The sequence below is a fragment of the Protopterus annectens genome, chromosome 7.part0 (assembly GCF_019279795.1).
Source record: "Protopterus annectens isolate FY-2018-M chromosome 7.part0, PAN1.0, whole genome shotgun sequence".
Taxonomy (NCBI): Eukaryota; Metazoa; Chordata; order Ceratodontiformes; family Protopteridae; genus Protopterus; species Protopterus annectens.
This window is the reverse complement of record NC_056739.1, coordinates 431,541,575-431,547,814: the sequence shown is the minus strand read 5'-3', so window position 1 is coordinate 431,547,814 and position 6,240 is coordinate 431,541,575.

Below are 6,240 nucleotides of genomic sequence, written 5' to 3'. Positions count from 1 at the left end.
TAAATGGTAACTTTTAATACCACTTTTTAAATTGTCAGTTTGCACTATTTAACAATGCATTATACTACACTTTTTTAATTTAAGTTGTGAATTATTGCAGTAGAACTCTGGGAATAAGATGGGGGGGGGGGTACTGCACAGCCTGGCACAGTTACAATACTGTCTACAGTGTTGCATCTTTGTTTCTTGCAGTGATATTTTCCCGAGTTGCAAAATGTGCAGTAACCTTGAGTGGTACCAGTATGCTGACTGAACTGCACCAGTCCCAGCTTCATTTTTGTTGACAACTTCCCACAGTGTGGAGCAAAAGTATTAATCTTTCCCAAAGTCTGTCTCATGGATGATTCTTTTCCTTTATTGAACATCTTTACTACCATGGCCAGTGCGAGTAAACACTACATATGTCTGTTATCTATGTTCTGAGCTGCTGTTAAAGCTCACTTGGGTTGGTGGAAAAGAATTCGCACCCATTTCTTTTTTTCTGCATTCAAGAATATGTTAAAATATGTCATATTTTATGGAATGTTTGTTCAAAATTGTCCCATGAATTTCCTGTTGTGGCACCACTTTTATGAACACATTGTGAGGGTGCAATTTGCAGTAGCGGCTATACAAGGGTACCCTGCTGCAGGGAAAATGGGTTAAAGCTGGCTTTGCAGAGGTGTAACTAGTCCTCCAGTCTTCTTCAAATGAACCTTGGAAAAAGGCTTCGTATTTCCTCCATTCTAATTAGTAAAGGTGCTCTCTCTGATTTTTAACTGGTGCTGTTTGGTGGAACCATTCTTTCTGACTTGTCTGCTTAATGTGCTGTTGCTCATTTGCTAAACTGGTATCTGTTTCAAAGCAAGAAAAACTGTTGGGCTCCCATCTTTGAGTTGTGCCTGCCCTGCTTTGCCAGTTTGCAAAGAAAACTGGGAGAAAATGTAGCACTTTCTGGCTTAAAAGATGCCCTTATTTTCATGTCCTGGTTTCAGAATAATTTTCCAGAATCTTGCTTTAGTCATATTGATGCAAATTTGTAACACCCTGGAGTAAGAGGTGTCTTTCATGCTACAGTGGATAACTGACATGGATGAAACTGTTAGTACATTCTCTGTGGAGCTCTGTTGTGGAGCACAAAGGTAACACTAACCAGACTATTGCTAGTCTGATAAGATGCTCTTTACATAAACCAGGGTTGGGGACACTGTTCACTAGTAGTTTCTGAAATGTGCTCTTATGTGACCAGTCTGGAGCCCAATATTACACCACATTGACGTTTGACCAAACATACATGGGTTGTGAGGGTGACTTGGCAAAAGGGTTAGGCCTGTTGTATTAGCATAGCTTATGAATAAGTTTTGCATGTTTATCTAGTTTTCTTTCCATCTCTCTGAAGAAAGACAGTGGGTGTCCCTTTTGAAACCATTGCCACATGTCTGTTCGGTAAAGTTTTATTCAAATTTAATGGGCATGTTTTGTCTGCTAATAAGCATAAATTACTTTTTTCTGTGCAGTGGTCCTAGTCCTTCCATGGCATCATTAACATCTAGGGAGTCCTGTCCTTACTATGTAAATCAAAACTTTGGTGGGTGGTAATTCCACAACTGGGTTATACAGAGTCTTGTTTTGCCTCTCCACTTGTGTGAGGATTGGCCCTTATTTTATTGTATACAGTTTATCTTTTATGAGGAGTGGCACATTCCTAGATTTTTATTCTCCAGAGCTGTGTATATAAAAGCTCAACAAAATCCAGAGCTGTGTATATAAAAGCGCAACAAAATATATTTGGTGAGACATGACAAAATGTGGGTAGTCAAAGTCTGTAGACTTGACTATATTAATTGATGTGGAAACATTAGACATTCCACCTGGTCCTTTATTCACACCAAACTGTTCTTGTAGGTCTGAGACAGGAAAGTACATTGATTAACCTCTCTCGTAATCCATCCATGGAAATGGAGCTTTTTTTTTGCTTTCACATGTTTGCAATTTGCTTATCTGACAAATATGAGTGATCTGTTAAGTAGTTTCTTAATATTCTCTTTAAAACTTCAGTTTGCATGAATTAACAAACTTCAAATTGATTAGGTCCTTTACTGGAAGAAAGGGAGTGAACAAAATTATAATTTTTACTCTGCTGCTCAGCAGATCATAAATTTCTTAAAGCCTCTATGAGGCCAAAGCAGTGGGTATTTACCACCCCCCGACTCACCTGGGTTTTTTGTCGAGTATGTTTACACATATACCCAAATTATGGCTGCAGATTTAAGGTCTGCAGACAAATTGTACATGAATTACTTACACTAAATGAATTTAGTGAAGATCATTAGGATTTTTTATTAAAAAAAATATAATCTATAGGAATGTTGTTTATACTGAATTTCCACTGTGAAGTTGTACATATTTTGTTGGATTTTGTTTTTTCTGTCTTGGGGGGCATTTGTTCCCGTCTCCCTGTCTCCTTTGCTGTGGAATACATATTTACTTTAGATTTGTATAAAGTTATTAATATTGTCAGTTTTCTGAAATTTTAAAATCCTGGAGCTGGTATTTTGATGTTTAATAAAAAAAAAAAAAAAAAGCTTGTGATTCTATGTGTGCGCACACACAGCTTTTGCTTTCCACTTTTTTTTAGGGGTGAACTCATTGAAAATTGGAGAGCTCCCTGCAGGTAATGGCTTCCTTGGATAACATTGTAGTTGGTAAGGAGAATAGTAAATGATGGTGGTTGCAGGCATCCCTGTCATTGTGGATGAAGTTGCATGGAACCCTGGCAAACTGGCCATGTACCAACCTTTTTGATCCATAACCTGGGTCACAGAAGCAGTGTGGTTGTGCAAATGCAGTGAGAATGTGTATTTTAATACATTTATCAGACAACCCACACAGGCTGAGAGTGATTGGACTGGGCCATATAACATTTATGGGTGAGGAATAAATGCTTCCTTATCTGCTCCATGGCCAATATTTGCTTCTTGAAATTGGTCTAGCAATAGTATATGAACTCTTCCTTGGCAGATGGAATCCCCCCCCCCCCCCCCGAAATTTATAGCACTGAAGTAATTTGAATTATATTTAGAGTCCTGATTATCTGACACATCCAGGGTGTAGAATAAATCATAGTTCTTAATGTGGTGGCAGCAAGCTTTTTGTATGTACCTAATCTTTTGTATGTACATCTTATGTACATTTTATGGCAGTAAGTGTACATGGAGACACTGTCTACAGTTTACCACACATAAACGTTCCTAGTCCCCCTCACTACTACCACCACCACAAAATGACCTCTTTCCATTATATCACTGGACTGTACTGGGCAGAGTGATAGCTGGAGATAAAATACTTTAAACTGGTGTGGAGTATCTTGAAGCTTCTACCACCCACTGGGGGGGGGGGGTGCTTTTATAGTAAGGACAAAGGTTAGCTAATCTGTCATTTGGCAGTGAGCAGGATGCTGGCACTGTGGTTTTCCAAGAATGTTGTCCTTGAACCTATTTCATAACTTGCAGGTTAGATAACCTGGTCACCTACTGAATACAGTAAGTGAATTTCATATCCCTTTCCTCACATTGGGATGGTTGAACCCCTCTGGGGAGTAACTCCATTGCACAACACAGTGTGACTAAGCAGTAGCGAAGGATAATGTAATGCCTGCCCAAGAAAAGCGAGGACTCTGTAGGAGCTGTCCTATCGCTGTGTAGTGTAATGACAACATCACGCTTGTGAGCAATGTGCACAAACTGCACTGTTAAAATCTCACCTGGTAGCATTATGGATTGTTTGCACTGTAATCTCAGACTTGGAAGCACTGTACATGGTTTGCACTGGTAACAACTCACTTGGGACCACATCAGTTTTGCCATGTTGAAATTGGTCTAGCATTAGTATGAACTCTTCCTCGGCAGTCAGGGGATTCTGACTGCTGAGGAAGAGTTCATATACTAATGGTAGAGCAATTTCAAGGCCACAAAATTGGTAATGGAGTAGATAAGGAGGTATTTATCACTCGCCCATAAAGATGTTCTATGACAGTCCAATCACGTTTTCTGTCTGTATGGGTTGCCTGAACAGTATTATAAATACACATTTGGACTGCATGCACACACTTAAACTGTGACTCCGATTACGGCTGGAAAGGGTTGGTAATGGACCAGTGTGGAGTCTGCAGTGTATGGGCATATGCAAAAAGTTGTAATCTGTCTTGAGGGTTCCCAGAATATGGGAACACCACTATGAAGGTAAGCTGCATTACTGAAGGCAAGGTGTGCCATGTGATTGAATAGGGATCCAGGTACTGGAGAAGCTGACGGTGAGGTAGTGTAATGATGAGAAAATGCCTGTTGACATCTTGTCTGTCAGGATGGGGAGTGGCTTATTTAGAGAGCAAAGTATGGCATCCCTCAGTGGAGACTTGTGAACCCACTGGAGAGCGTCTGCTTCTAAGGGGAGGGGCTGTCTGCAGTACAGAGCCTGTACATGTTGGAGGACAGAGGAGCAGAAGTCTGATTCTTGCACATGTGAAGTGTGGGAGGAGAATGAGTGACATAATTAGATGTTTATCTGGCTTGTAAAACTATATAAATATTGACACTCTACAATAATTTACCAGATAAACTGGTGGTTTTGCGTATGGAGAATGTTTTGTGGCTGGTATTGTATAGGGAGGTGACCAGTTATGGAACAGAAGGTAGCTGTAACAGCTCTTCAAGTATGCTATGCCTTTTTTAGCAACTGTTCTGCTGGCAAACTGTTTACTTGTTTATGGAACTTTCCATTCTGGTACAAAGGCTTGTAATGTTTGCTTACCAGATGTGGATCCTTCTACAGTGGGGAACCGACTGCAAGTGGGGATATGTCTTTATTTGCTAGCTCTTGATCTAGTGGTTTAAAGGTCTTTCTATAATGCATTTTGAATCACAGAGTGCAACCTATAAATATTTGCATCATACATAAAAATAAAAGTCCATTGGCTCCATGTTGCAGTGTACTACGCATTCTGACATGAGCCAAAATGTAATGTTGGCATACATTTATCTGCAAACAGTAATAAAAAGGATGACCCAAGCCACAACCTGCAATAAAATAAAAATACTTTTTCTTTTAATGGTAATGGTGAGTTTTCGCACCCAAACCAGCTGCTTCATCAGACAATCAAGCAAAGTAACTTCCACATATTTAAAATACAATCCACCAGTGACAACAGCATATCCATAAACTCCACAATTAGTTTAAAAACACAGGTTGGATTGTATTTTAAATGTGTGGAAGTTACTTTGCTTGATTGCCTGATGAAACAGCTGGTTTGGCTGCAAATAGCGCTCACAATTACCATTAAAAGAAAGTATTTTTATTTTATTGCTGACACTGGCTTTGTTCATTTTTTTTATTACTGTTTGCATTACCTTTTATCTGATTGAACCTCATTTCGACACCACATTTCTGTTTTTCTGCGTACATTACTCTTCATTCTTGGATGAGTAGCGGAAGCATACACAGATTGTCTGCATACAGTAGCTTTGTTGATCTGTCCCTTCCAACCTGTTTACTAATGTAGTCCACCAGTATGAACAGCACTGGGCTTAGAGCTGAACCCTGGTGTACACCCGCTCCCACTGGGAACCTCTCTGTGAGGCTGAACACTGTTCATACTTGAGTCACTGGGTTCTTGTACATGGTTTGCACTAATTCTACCAATGTTTCTGGGACTTCACACCACTGCAGTACTGCCCAGATAAGCTTTCTTGGGACCTTGTCACATCTTTCCTCCAAGTCTAGAAATGCCCAGTTGGAGCGACTCCTCATCTCTAGCTTCTTCTCAAGTGTCTGTCTCCATGCAAACATCAGGTCAGTTGTGCTGCATCCTGATCTGAATCCAAACTGCTCATCTCCCATCTTAAATTTTACTATTCTGTGTATCCATTAAATCACCCTCTCCAGAACTTTCATGTAATGTGGTAGGAGTTTGATGCCTCTGTACTGCCCCCACAGTTTTGGATGTCCCCTTTGTTCTTGTACACTGGCATGAGTATGCTTATTCTCCATCTGGGATTTGCCTTTCTCTCCACGCTGCTATTAGTCCCCTCAGGAGCCGTTTTTCCCCATCTCTCCCTGTCACCCAGCATCTTTATCATATCTGCTGTGACCTCATCTGAGCCTGTTGCTTTCCCTAATTTCATCTTGCTTAGTGCTGTTCTTATTACTTCTTTCCTCTTCTCTCATCATAGGCTGCTTCTGGGGCAGTACAGCTTCTGTGGGGTT